Consider the following 15737-nt stretch of genomic DNA (forward strand, 5'->3'; position numbering starts at 1 on the left):
AGCTCAGGACGCGTACGCATCCTCTGGTTACGTGTACGCATATAAGCCTCCATGCCACGCGTACGCATCAGCCACGTGTACGCATGGATGCACGATTTTCCAAAATTTTTCACCAAGTCTGAAACTGCGTCTTTGCCATTTTAAACCCTGAACTTCCAGCACGCATAACTTTTCCGTCTTAAAACATTTTTCCTCCGTTATTTGAACGGCGTAAACTTCACGGACCCAATTTTTATATAAAATAGTTTTGAAGTAATTTGGGGGTCCGGAAGTCGAGTTATGAGCTGCCAAAGTTCGTCCAAAAACCAAATTCCACAAAATTTCAAACCTCATTCTCATTAAAGAAAACCATTCTCATCTCAATATAAAACTTGCAATTATTGACAAACACAACCCCCTCAACACTACAACAATCATCATGACACACCATATATCAACCAACATTTTCATACATACACTTCCCAATACACCAACAGACCACAATTCACCAATTCAAGATATATATATATATACATAGTTAGCAAAATCGGACCGGACCGGCCAGTTCGACTGAAAAACCGGTGAACCGGACCTAACACCGGTCCGGTCCAAACTTCTAACCGCTTAAGGTAGAGAACCGGAACGAACCGATCAAACCCGTACTAAACCGGTCAAAGCCGGTGAGCATCGGTTCGACCGAACCGCTCGGTCGCAATTGAAGGAGAACCTACGGCGCACCAGCGTTCCGCAACTCCACCGTGCTCCATATGCTCATTCGCTGCCAAGTGTCATGCTTTGATTTTGGAAAAATCCAAAATGGGATGATTGGGGTTCGAACCCCTTACCTAAAGATAGCAAAGACGCTAGCATGACCACCAGGCTGCAATGCTTCTTGTCATTATATGTACAAATTATAATACATATAGAATGTTTTAGTTTACTTATATTCAATTTATTTTCATTTTAATGTCACTCATTTTTAAATAATTTATATTTTATTTAACTATACCCTTTAAACTCTAATCTTCAATTCATCAATTGTCATTCAGTCAACAAGCATCAAACCAAAACATTCTTCTTATCAAGGGCACTAAACAATAAATATACACATACGTTCCAACTTATCCTATGGTCATCTAGCCTAAGTTTTCACAAAACATTACATATTAAATATGCGAAACCTAAACCATATCTTGGCCGATTTCCACGTTTGGTCCAAGGCAACACTTAAGCCACACATACACAGCTCCACAATTCACAAAATCACCAAGAATTGACACCAATCCAAGACCTCCAATGTCCACAATTTCAAGTTTCAATTACATACAAACCACCTAATACAAATATGCAACACATATATACCCAACTCAATATCTATTACACAAATTCAAAAATTAAATAGAGTTATGGTTTTCTCACCTTACCCAAGCTTTGTATAAGCAAAAGTGAACGTTTTCCTCAAGCTAATTGGATCCTAATACATCAAAAAGTAAAGAAATTCAACACCACTACATAATTTTTCAAAAATTGGGGGGAAGGAGAGGCTGGAGTGTTAGAGTAACTTACCAAAGAAATTGTTCTGATAGAATTGTAGAGTTCGACGCACTAGACGCGTAGCCGCAAACGGTGCGGCGATCGGAGCTCGGATAGAGGAGTTATGGCAAAAGGAGTGTTTGAATGAGGGTTTGGAAGCTTTGGATGTTCTTCCTCCTTTTTGAGTGTTTCCCAGCGTGAATGAGGAAGAGAATGGAAAGAGGAAGCTGTGTCCTCACTTAATGGATGGGCTCGGTTGGACATTGTGCCCATTTTGGGTCCGGTTCAACCGGTTCGGTCCGTCTAGCCCAATCTTGTGCCAAATTCTTCGAAATTAATGTCAAAATTCTCATTTTAAAGAGTTCTATCCTATTTTAATATAAGATTTTAATTTCTAATTTTTCTTATTAAAATTTTATTTATTGGCTAATTATTTACTAATTTTAGCGGGGTTTACAGTTATTAGTGTTAGTTAGTTGTTTAGATTTTTAGTATGAAATGGTAGCTCATTTGAGGCCATTTTATAGCAAAGTTTTTCACTATTAAGGTATGAAATAAGGAAAATCAAGTTGACTATTTTCATGCTTGTGAGGACTCACAAATTTTGAATAATCATTTTTTGATAAAATGGTAATTTCTCGAAATTAAATAATGATGGCTAATATTTCAGGCTTCATATAGCACATACTTCACATTTGTTGGTACCGTCCTTTAAGATCAGTCATTTCTTTCTAGTCAATTAAATGAGTAAGTTTAATTTTAGTTTCAATAATGACGGCTTATCAACATTTTGCTTCAAAGGGTTACCATCGAGTGAAATTGTTTATTTGAGTATACTTTACATGATCTATAAATGGATATCCAAATTCTGATTGATTGATGGGGATCATTGCAAAGATTTTAAAGCTAATAAAGTTAAGAGAAGGTTTATATTGATATTAACAAATGAACGCCATAAATGCAATTAATCGAGTGTAGTGCCTGTGTGGCTGTGTAGCAATGGTATATCTTTAAATGGCATAATCTCTCCCTAGATTTTCCATTAATGTTGACGTAGACCGTTTATTTTATCTATCATTTTTGGTTTTTGTTTCTATCATCCTTCTCTTAAAAATAAAGTTATTCCTTATGTCAGGAAGCACAGATTTTTCGTCTTCCCATTTAAAAACATACATATTCCTATATTCATGTATTGTCTATTACATATGAGTTAAAACAATCATCTAGAGTTGGAGATAACATACAATCTGATCTAATGATAATGACCCTTATTAATTAGTGAAGAAAGTACATAGATTTTATTATAGATGTGATTTCTGATGTTATACTTTCTGTATCTCAAAAAATGTACACAAAATAAATTTGGTTAACCTTAAGTAATTACATGTCATATCTTATTGTTGAATCTAAACAAAGTAAGTGTTTACACTCTAATTTTTTCTATTAGCTAATAATTTCATACTACCTCATAAAATATTTTCCAATTAACCTCGTATGAAATTCTGAACGTGGGACGTTTTTATTCCACAACTATTTATATAAGATTCTAATAGCTAATGGAAACCAAATGCAACTAACAAAATATATTTATCAATGTTCAAACGCCCTTGTTTTGTTAAAATATCGTTATATTTATGAGGTTCCATTAAAAATAGAAAGAAAGCTGACGTGCAAAATAATATGAAGGCACAAACTCGAATTAGAGTATAAATACATTAACATGTTCAGCTTACAAGACAATAAACTATAAAATAATATCTTAGTTATTGACCATGCAGTTATGCCCAATTTCGTTTTCAGTGAACCGCTTAATATAATCCCCATAAATATCTTTCCTAAAATTGGTAAAAAATTAACAAAATAACTGTAAATTTTATTTTGTTTTAATTTTGTCCTTAAAGTTTACGATTTGCATAAAATATCCCTCTGACAGATAAATTTCAGATAGTTTAGGATCAATGCTTTCATAATATATGACAATTATGTCTGATTTTCTTGTGTTGATTATTATTCTTGCATAAAATATCCCTCTAATTTTCTTTCATAAATAACTGCTCAGGATATATTTGATGCAAGTAAAAAATTTTTGGGACAAAATTAGAACAATATAAAACTTAACGGTATTTTTAAAACTTTAAACAAAATTTTAAGGACAAGAAATAAAATTTAACCTTATAAATTTAAGATGCAGTTTAATATGGTAACTTAGGGCAGAAGATTCTCTTTCGACATTTGATTGCTACTATAAAAGTTTCAAGTTTTTTTTATTGTGCACATTAATTAAATTATAGTTTATTATATTCATTTTGCATGCTTTGAAATAATGTAAATATATGATAAGAATGACATTAGTTTTCACAATCTAATAGAAATGTTCTTTCTATTTTGTTTGTCATTTGAATACTCTTTATAAAAAATAGATCTTTAAAATAAAACACTACCTAATGAGAGAAAGCAAACTTTTGACTTTATCAATCTGGGTTGCTTATTAATCCTTACTTAATATTACTCTCTTTCACTCTGTCCCTCTATCTGATTCTGAACAAAGTCAATTTAGTTATTCATTAATTTTTTGTAACTTAATGTTTTTAACCTTCTGTATAATTATTATTTTTAAAATTATCTAATGCATAAGAAGGTCTCATATACGTTTTCTAATTTTTTTTACTTGTTAAAAAAATGTTACAACTTGTAAAATATTATTTAACTCAAATTTAAATTATCTATTACCACTACAAGGTTTTTGTTTATTTGTGGCAGTTTTTTTATTTGTGGAGATTTATAACTCCCACCAAATGATTTGTGGAGGTGCCACGAGGTCTTTTGTGGGGGGTTTTTAAAAACCTCCACAATTTATTCAGTGGAGGTTTTGTGTGTGTTTAGTGGAGGTTTTATATTAGATTTTTGTGGCAGTTTTAAATCACTTTTGTGGCAGTTTAAAACACCCACAAATTGATTTTTTAATTTAACAAAAATTAACTATTTTGTGAGATTTTTAAACCTCCACAAATCTTGTAATTATTTATTTATTTTTAATTTCAAATCATTTATTAATCTCATCTCATTTATATATTCTCAAATTAGAAATTTATTTTTTAATATCAAAATTTAAAAACTAAATCTTTTATAACACAATTCCTCAATATAAAACATAACTCTATATATAAAAAAATTCTCAATATCAATAGTTACAAACATAATTACATATGGTATTGTTCTACATAACTATTACTGTTTTTCTTTAAAAAATAAAATAAAATAACAAGAAGAGGCCAATCCACAGATAGATGCATAAAATAGAAATGATCAATTTCTGGAATATAATTAAATTAAACATATAAGAATCAAGGAGAAAGTAATAGAAGCCAGGTAAGAGCAAGTAAAGACATTTTCTTTGAGGCTTTGCCTATCACTAATGACATCTTTCTCACGAAAACTGCAAATAATTTCATTCCATAATTGGGCAAATTTGGTAGCTTCAGTTCTTCTGCTAGCAAAAATCTATACAAGCATGAAAATTGAAGTGAAGAGAATAACGAGATTTATTTTTAATGTACTAAGCAATGAAAATGTAGAAATAAAAAAAACATTATTTATATCAAATCCTGTTCAGCAATAGCAAGCTAAAGAAAGGATAAAATTGATAGCGGCCTCTCTTAGAATTTGGTCCATAACTGAAAATTAAGGTCCAAGTTTCTATGATATGTGACAGTTCCAAACTAATGATCTATAGAAAGGTTAGAAGAAAAACACTAAATAAATAAATAATCACTATTTAGTGTGATATATGAACTTGAGGCACCATAACTCAGCATACTACAATTACCTCTTGGGAAGTTAACTTGTCGAGATACAAGATAATGGATCTCAGGGAGTTTCCATGGGCAGCGATCATAACATTCTTTCCGGATAAAAGTTGAGGTTCAATCTGCAACACAATATCAATGGAACAATCCCTTGTCAATGTCAAATGATCACTTAATCCACAGCATAAATTCAACCATACAATGTATCAAACCAAATACTTCTTGTCTAGCACATATAGTGTTGAAGTTACTCGGTATAGCACATATAACATCAAAATTAAACTTTCACTTACTTGGTCTCTAAAAGAGGCAACTGCTCTTTCAGCACACATTTTCAAACTTTCTCCATTGGGAGGAGGTGTGTCATAACTTCTGCGCCACTCATGGACTTGCTCTTTTTCATATCTGTCAGCTGTTTCTTGTTTATTGAGACCCTATAGTTCCACATACCTGAAATGGTAACGATTAAAAAATGTTGATTAGATCTCAAAAATATTCTCAACATTGTAAAGCAAGAACTAAAGGAAAAAATAAGGAAAAAGATTACTACATTCTTTTATTTAATTGCCATGATGCTATGACTTGTATAGACTGTTTTTTAGTATCTTCACTAAAAACTTGACTCCATTGCCTTGCTTGTTCACTTTCGTTATGAATGATGATAGGCACCTGAAGGAATTTTTATGGTTAACATCTTACAAATTGAACTTTAAATAGTTCTTCAAATTGTGTAAACAACAAAAGTTCAGTATGCCAGTATATGTATAATGAGCAATAACCATAACATTACATGTCAATTTATCGATTACCTAACTTTCTGGGTTAGTTTCAATTTAGCAGTGATTTAGGAGCATGCCATTGCCATGCTTCCTAGTTCCTAATATGCTCTAAGCTTTCTAATAATAAGATACTACTAATGTAGAGGTTAAAGTCTTGCAAAAAGGAAATTCTCAGTTTCATACTTTCATACCCAGGATAGATGTATCCAACTATGTATTCTATCCTTACTAATAACATTCAAAGCAGGTGCCTTCAAAATTGAAAATGGAATGAGAGAGAAGCATAATAGATACTATAAAAATTCATCATGGTAAATTAGTAGCCTTCCCTATATAGTTGTTATCATGATTTGCTTTTCTTGGTAATAAGTTAGAACATTTTCCAGAAAATCCAAATACCTTTACAAAATGCACATGGTGATTTGAACAGAGATTACCTCATGGGCTTTTAATTGCGCTCGCTAAAATAGTGCATCATTGTGTCCAAGTAATATACCCAGAACCTAAAAGCATAAAGGTGTAGTATAAAGTATAAACTCAAAAAATGGCCATGATTTTGTTACAAATGCAACAAACCAAAAGCTAATGATGTTATTATCTTAATATAATTTCCTTGATAGAAGCTAACATCTTTAAAGAATCATAATATATACCTTTCCAATAGGGTATGCAATTGGAAAACAAATTATCATCAGCACACGTACAAGTCCCACAAAATTTGAACCAACATAGAGTCCATATCTTGAGCATATAGCTTGAGGGATAACCTAAGCCGAAAGGCATCGAAACAATTAGTTTTTCAATGTCAAGATCAAAATGTTTGAGTATGAAAAAAATCATGGATTGAAAAAGTATTTTACCTCTCCAAAAGCTAGAACAAAAGTTACCGATAAAATAACTGCAACAACAAGATGGAAAATTTTATCAAGGTAATAGGAAGTGCCTGCAGATCAAAAAAGAAGAATCCAGCATTAGTAGTTAGAAGATCATCTAAAATCATACAATGAATTAGATATTCACTTATTCTATATTTGACTCAAATACTCATGATGGATATTTTTATTTTATAATCTTTTTTCACCTTAAGTTCTCACACAATTAACATTGTATTAATGCAAGAGCATCTAAGAGAAATGTTATGGCTTAGTCACTGTGAAGACAAATTTAATTACTATTAAAGTACAAGATGATAAACAAGAAGTTGCCATATTGTTAGACTAATAATAAAAGATTCATAAAGACTTATTTTATTTTCTTTCCTTGTCTTACAAGCTTACAAGCTCTCTGAGCTTAATGAGCCAATATCATCAAGAATTGTATTAACTGAGCTCTTTTAGACTTTATGAGCTAAGTTCAGATTACTAACTCAACAAAACATGCTCTTCTTGACAAGTTGGCTCATGTTTTATTATCATGTTTGAGGCTCAAGTTAATTAGGAATAGAATAAGAACACAGAATAGAACATATATGGATGATGAATTGAAGGAGGCTGAGAGGGAGTCCTCACAAGAATCCATCAATGAAATTCATATTGTAGCAGGACTTGATTGATGTGCACAGTAGCTAGCTAGCTTAAAAAGCCATTAATTTACAATAGAATAGTCACAAACATTATAGTGTATAAAATTATTTATTGCATTGCACTTCAACACTTGTGCTATTCACTTTAGCTTTTTCACAATCAGCAAAAAATCATCTTCTATGATTTTCACATGACTATAATATTTTGGTTCAATTACTTTGTTAGTCCCTATAGTTTCGCGAAATTTTTAATTAGGTCCCTGTACTTTTTTTTTCTTTTAATTGAGTCCTTGTACTAAATTTTTTTTTAATTGGGTCTTTACACTTTTTTTTTCATTTATTTGGGTCCCTGCACCACTTTTTTTTTAGTTAGGTCCCTATAAAATTAAGCTAATTACTGCCAAGAGGGACCTAATTGAAAAAAAAAGGTGCAGGGACCCAATTAAAAGAAAAAAAAGTATAGGGACCTAATTAAAAATTTCGCAAAACTATAGGGACCAACAGAGTAATTAAACCTAATATTTTCTAATGCTGATTCAAAAACCAAGCATTCTGTTGAAGCTGTTGGTGCAACTTTTATCTTTTTTTGGTTAGTTGATATTAATAAACTGAATTTCTCTAATTCCTTGATCAAATGCATGGACACAAGAAGGAGTATTAAACAATCCATTTTGGAAAAATTTTCTTCTGATTTTGCAATTTTCACATTCAAATCCTGTAGCGATGAAACCCACCAAGCATCATTTGCCAAAGGAATATTTAATTCAGTAAAATAGTTTCTCTGTTCTCAACATATAATAAACATGCACATTAAATATCCATTCAAGATCTCATGAATGGAACCAGTAGATTACACGAACATAAGAATATGTTATAAGAAAATTATATAAGAACAAAAATTACTAACAATATACTACTTGAGTCACTATTGAATCAAATAATATAAAGAAGAAGAAGAAGAAGAAGAAGAAGAAGAATACCAGCGGCAGCTCGAAGGAGAAAACAGATATGAAACAGTGGCTTGATTCAAAAGCTTTAGACGCAACAGCTATAACGGCAACGATGGCGAAAACTGCGGCAGCAACGGCGCCAGGAATTGCAGCGGCAACCGTGGCTCGATTGAGAAGCTTCCTATAACAACTGTGGAGAAAACGGTAGCAGAACTGGCGACTGGAACGGAGGCGGAACCAACGGTTGCAACGACGGCGAAATCGGCGGTAGAGAATTTAGGATTTTTTCGCCATTCTCTTCTCTTCCTTTCTGACTCGGTCTCATTCTCATTCTGTGAAACTAAGAAAAAGAGGGGTTTTTTTAAATTTTTAAATCTTAATTATGAATTAATTATTAGGAGAAGTTTTATAAATTGCCATAAATAAAGTGTATTTTAGAAGTTTTTAAAAATCTCTACCAAAAAACCCTCTCAATTAAATATAAATCTTAGTGTATGTAAAATATTAAATGATAATATTCTCTCTTTAATAAGTATTTTTTAAATTATCTATTATGTAAAAAGTTAAATTTTTTCATTCATGCTAAAAGTTAAGAATTAAAATTAAATATTTTTTTACTAAATTGAAATTAAAACAAAACATAAAAATAAAAATAAAATTTATTAAAAAGGCAAAGGAGCTCCAGAAAAAGAGTAATATTAAGTTTCATATTAAGTTTTGTATTCTGATTTGGGTTGACTTTAACCCACTTAATACATATTACAAAATTTCTTTGATAATAAATATCCATAAAAATTATTAGTTTTATAAGATTATCATTTTGTATCCCGCAAGTTGTAATCAACTTAAACATACATGTCTAAAGTTACTTTTTTTTTGTAATAAATATATTATTAATAATTGTATCGAATAGTATGAGTCATTTGCTATAGTTTTTTAATATAAATGTATTAACCGTTTACCTAAGAAACAAAAATTGGCATTACTTTAATCTTAATTTATTACTTAAACATACATTTCTTGTAATATTAACCGTTTACCTAAGAAACAAAAATTGGCATTACTTTAATCTTAATTTATTACTTAAACATACGTTTCTTGTAGATTCGTTTTTATTGTAAATTATTACTTAAAAATAATTTTTCTTAAATCTTTTCAGTTATAATAGTAATGTCGGTCAAGTAGTATATAAGATGTTGATACTCAAATAGATAATTTTAGAACTTTTTTATGAAATATTAAAAAAAACTTACAACTTGTAGTTTTAAGAAGAAATTTTAGTAAGAAAGTTTTTAGTTTTTCTTTTTAATCAACCTAAAGATACAAATTAAAATTGATGGAATTTATTGATATTATTAAAATATAATAATTTTATAATCATTAAGCTTGTTTTTTATTTTCTAGTCATTTATATTGGCTAAAATAAACTCTATGTTGTGATAAGATTGAATAGGTGGATGTCCATTCTCAAGAGATATTGAATTTAATGAAGGTTGAAAATGTTACCTTTTGTATGCCTATAAATAAGAGGCTAATCCTCATGCAATATACACACAAAAAGCAATAAACAATTCTCTCTCTCTCTTTATGTTGTAATACTTCTTTCTCTCTCTTTATATTTTTATACTTGTTACCTCTTCCTTATTTATTTATTTAGTTATTTTATAACACGTTATCAGCACGAGACTCTGATCAAATTTTTAGAAAGACTCAGGTAACAAATTTTCATTATGTTGAAACTCTCTCATCATGAATTTAATGCTCTTGATATATCTGGAAATAATTATTTATCATGGATACTAGATGTTAAAATCCATCTTGATTCAATGGATCTTGAAGATACTATTGAGGCTGAAAATAATACATCCCAGAAGGATAAAAGTCAAGGCCATGATTTTCCTTCATCGTCATCTTGACGAATCATTGAAAAATGAATATCCCACATTAAAAGATCTTGCAGATCTGTGGAAAGACTTTGAAGAAAGGTACAATCATATGATACTTCCTCAAGCCCGATATGTTAGGGAAAACTTTCTTGACCTTCCATGTCTCGAATGTGCTCCTGCAGCAACAGTATCGAGAAAAAGAATTTAAAAATATTATGAGTTAATTTCTTGCTTTCTTGTTGCTGAACGCAACAATGAGTTACTTTTAAAGAATCATGAAGCGCGCCCAGTTGGCGCCGCCCCATTTCCTGAAGTAAATGTGGCAATTAACCCCAGAAGAGGTAAATGGCAAGATTTTGATAACAAGAAAAATTATGGAAGAAAAAGAAATTATGTTCATAAGAAAGATCTCACCAGAAGTGGGATAAAGAAAGAAACAATGGGCAAAGTAAATCAATTGAGGATAAATGCTTCCGTTGTGGTGAAAAGGGCCATTGGTCACGTACCTGTCGTACCCCAAGGCACCTAGTTGATCTTTATCAAGCATCCTTGAAAAGTGATGACAAAAAAGAGCTATAATTTTGTTTTCTGGAGGATCAAAATTTATAATAAATAATGCACTGTTGTCTACCAAGTCTCGAAGAAACTTGTTGAGTTTCAAAGATATTCGCCGAAATGGATATCATATTGAGACAATGAATGAGGGAAATCATGAGTATTTATGTATCACAACTCATGATTCAGATAAGAAAGTTATATTAGAAAAATTGCCCTCACTTTCATCTGGGTTATATTATACTAAGATTAGTGCAATTGAATCACATGCCATTGTAAACCAGAAGTTTACTAGCCCAAATGAATTCATAACTTGGCATGATAGATTGGGTCATCCAGGAACAACCATGATGAGGAGAATTATTGAAAACTCTCATGGACATTCACTAAAGAACCAGAAGATTCTTAAAACTAGTGAATTTTGTTGTGCTGCATGTTCTCAAGGGAAGTTAATTTTAAGGCCATCACCAGTAAAGATTGGATTTGAGTCCCCTGAATTCCTAGAAAGGATTCAAGGTGATATATGTGGACATATTCATCCACCATGTGGATCTTTTAGATATTTTATGGTCCTGATAGACGCATCTTTGAGATGGTCACATGTGTGCTTATTATCTTCTCGCAACCTGGCGTTTGCGAGATTACTAGCTCAAATTATTTGATTAAAAGCACAATTTCCAGAAAATCCAATCAAAGCAATTCGTCTTGATAATGCTGGTGAATTTACTTCCCGAGCTTTTGATGCTTATTGTATGGCTAATGGAATAAGTGTTGAACATCCAGTAGCTTATGTTCACACACAAAATGGGTTAGCAGAATCACTTATTAAACGCATCCAATTAATTGCTAGACCCTTGCTTATGAGAACAAATCTCCCAACCTCGGTTTGGAGGCATGCTCTTTTACATGCTGCAGCACTTATTCGTTTGAGGCCAACGAGTTACCATCAGTTCTCTCCTATGCAATTAGCTTTTGGCTAGCAGCCAAATGTCTCCCATTTAAGAATATTTGGGTGTGCGATATATGTTCCCATTGCACCACCTAATCGTACCAAAATGGGACCCCAAAGAAAATTGGGGATATATGTTGGATATGATTCTCCCTCTATAGTGAGATATCTTGAGATACAAATGGGAGATGTATTTAAAGCCCGGTTTGTGGATTGTCATTTTGATGAATCAAAATTTCCAACATTAGGGGGAGAGAATAAGCTTCCTGAAAAGGAACTTAATTGGAATGCATCATCGTTGATGCATTTAGATCCTCGATCAGGGCAATGTGAACTAGAAGTTCAAAAGATTATACATTTGCAAAGAATAGTAAATGAATTGCCTGATGCATTTTCCGATACAAAGAGGATAACCAAATCTTATATATCAGCGGAAAATGCCCCAATTCGAATTGATGTCCCAGTAGGACAAGTAGCCGCTGAAGCAAATTCACGCTAGAAGCGTGGCAGGGCGGAAAATGCCCCAATTCGAATTGATGTCCCAGTAGGACAAATAGCCACTGAAGCAAATACACGCCAGAAGCGTGGCAGGTCTGTCGGTTCCAAAGATAAAAATCTTCGAAAGAGAAAAGAGGTAAATATTATTCCTGTTGAAAAAGACATTGTAAAGACACCTGCAGTTGTCCAAAATTCTGATATAACGCCAGAAGACGTTCAGGTACCTGAAAATTGTGAAAATGACGAGATCTCGATAAATTATGTCTTTACAGGAGAGAAATGGGACCGAAATAAGACAATTGTCAATGAAATATTTGCATATAATGTGGCATTAAATATCATGCATGAAAGTAAGGATCTTGAGCCAAGATCAGTCAAAGAATGTCGACAAAGGAATGATTGGCCAAAATGGAAAGAAGCCATGAAGGCTGAGTTAGACTCACTTGCAAAACGTGAAGTCTTTGGACCTATAGTCCGTACACCAGAAGATGTAAAACCTGTTGGATATCGGTGGGTATTTGTGAGAAAACGAAATGAGAAAAATGAAGCTGTGCGCTATAAAGCCCGACTTGTGGCACAAGGTTTTTCACAAAGGCCCGGTATAGATTATGAAGAAACATATTCCCCTGTAGTGGATGCGATAACATTGCGTTATTTGGTCAGTTTATGTGCATATCATAAACTGCATATGCATTTAATAGATGTAGTAACAGCCTATTTATACGACTCATTAGATCGGGATATCTATATGAAAGACCCTAAAGGACTAAAGATATCTAAACCATCCAATGAATATTCACAGGGGTTATACTCAGTTAAATTGCAAAGATCTTTATACGGTCTAAAGCAATTTGGACGAATGTGGTATAATCGTCTTACTGAGTATTTGGCCAAAAATGGATTCAAAAATGATGATATTTGTCCATATGTTTTCATAAAGAAATTCGCATCTGGATTCATTATAATTGCTGTGTACGTTGATGATTTAAATATCATTGGAACTCCTGAAGAGATTCCAACAATTATAAAAACTCTAAAGGAAGAGTTTGAGATGAAAGATCTTGGAAGGACTAAATTTTGTCTCGGCCTGCAGATCGAGCATACAAAAAATGGGATCTTTATTCATCAAGCGACATACACAGAGAAGATCTTGAAGAGATTTTATATGGATAAGTCACATCCATTAAGTACTCCAATGATCGTAAGATCTTTGGACGTGAAAAAGGATCAATTCCGTCCTAAAGAAAAAAATGAAGATATCCTTGGTCCTGAAGTACCATATCTTAGTGCCATTGGAGAGCTAATGTATCTTGCCAATAATACGCGACCTGACATATCATTCGCGGTGAATTTACTAGCAAGATATAGTTCCTCTCCAACCAGAAGACATTGGAGTGGAATCAAACAGATCTTTCGATATCTTCATGGAACGGTTGATATGGGATTGTTTTATCCCTATGGATCCAAGTCACAATTAGTTGGCTATGCAGATGCTGGATACTTGTCTGATCCACATAAAGGGAGATCTCAAATAGGATACCTATTAACATATGGTGGAACAGCTATATCATGGAGGTCCACGAAACAGACGATAGCAGCAACCTCCTCTAATCATGTTGAAATACTAGCGATACATGAGGCTAGTCGCGAGTGTTTGTGGCTGAGGAGTGTGATCCAATATATTCTGTCATCATGTGGACTGATTGATCAGAAGATAGCTCCAACTGTCCTGTTTGAAGATAATACAGCATGTATTGCTCAACTTAAAGGCGGATATATCAAAGGTGATAGAACAAAGCATATTTCTCCCAAATTCTTCTTCACTCACGATCTTCAAAATCAAGGGACAATTGATGTCCAACAGATCCGCTCAAGTGATAATCTGGCAGATTTATTCACAAAGTCACTCCCAAAATCTTCTTTTGAAAGACTGGTACATCAGATTGGGATGCGCTGATTTCAAGATATAAAATAATGTCGGCAAGAGGGGAAGACTGTACTCTTTTTTCCTTGGTCAGGTTTTTTTTCCATTGGATTTTTCTTGAAAAGGTTTTTAATGAGGCAGTCCCCATCACAAAGGATATTGTACTCTTTTTCCTTCACTAAGTTTTTTTCCCATTGGGTTTTCTTTAGTAAGGTTTTAACGAGGCATAATCCTAAATGGACATCCAAGGGGGAGTGTTGTGATAAGATTGAATAGGTGGATGTCCATTCTCAAGAGAGATTGAATTTAATGAAGGTTGAAAATGTTACCTTTTGTATGGCTATAAATAAGAGGCTAATCCTCATGCAATATACACACAGAAAGCAATAAACAATTCTCTCTCTCTTTATGTTGTAATACTTCTTTCTCTCTCTTTATATTTTTATACTTGTTACCTCTTCCTTATTTATTTATTTAGTTATTTTATAACACTCCACTTAATTTAGTACATTATTAAGGAATATTGGGTATACTATTTTAAGAATTTAACTACCTAAAAGTAACTTTATACCTATTCCAAACTTTGCAAATGTAAATACAACTTAAATTTTAGGATGATTTTAAAACAACCATTACATGCAACACATGATAACCAAATAAGATACATATAGAATTGCACATCTAAATTTGCTAAACTGGAAAAAGCATATCATAATTGAAATTCAGAGATTTGACAAAGATGGAGGACGGGTTCTCCATGGTGTAAACATGCCTCCTACATGAACTTCCTTGACCAACAGTAGTAAATGTCATCTCTGAACCCCGACCACCATTTGGAGTCTTCATTGTTGTATTAATCTCTTTCAGCAAAATTAACTCCTTACCATTAAACAGTTGAGGAGTTTCTGAAAATCCAATTGATTGGTGGTGCACGAAATTGTGATGTCCAGGCTCGAACAATCCCTGGTAATGGCTCCAAAGCTTGGTGCTTTGATCTTAATTCATAATTGTCACAACTTCGATACAACTAACCAGCAAGTACACTGGGTCGTCCAAGTAATACCTTACGTGAGTAAGGGTCGAATTCCACGGAGATTGTTGGATTCTTCTAGGGAGGTGTTGATGTGCTCCCAATAGTTTTGTGGAGGAAAGTGCATTTGAGGCATTTCCGGAATCTCATGGTAATGAGCTTCTTGCGCCTCTTGAGCTCCATGAGTGGGCTCTCGTGCTTGCTCCATCTTTTTCTTAGTGATGGTCTTTTCCTCTTTAATGAGGATATCTCCCTCTATGTCAATCCCAGCCGAATTGCATAGGTGGCAAATGAGGTGAGGAAAGGCTAACCTTGCCATGGTGGAG

The 15737-nt window shown here is 32.8% G+C and overlaps 1 pseudogene; it reads right to left on the reverse strand.

The window, feature by feature from the left end:
• LOC110269177 lies at positions 4665 to 6183 on the reverse strand (annotated as a pseudogene).

This window comes from Arachis ipaensis, chromosome B02 (assembly GCF_000816755.2).
Source record: "Arachis ipaensis cultivar K30076 chromosome B02, Araip1.1, whole genome shotgun sequence".
Lineage (NCBI taxonomy): Eukaryota > Viridiplantae > Streptophyta > Magnoliopsida > Fabales > Fabaceae > Arachis > Arachis ipaensis.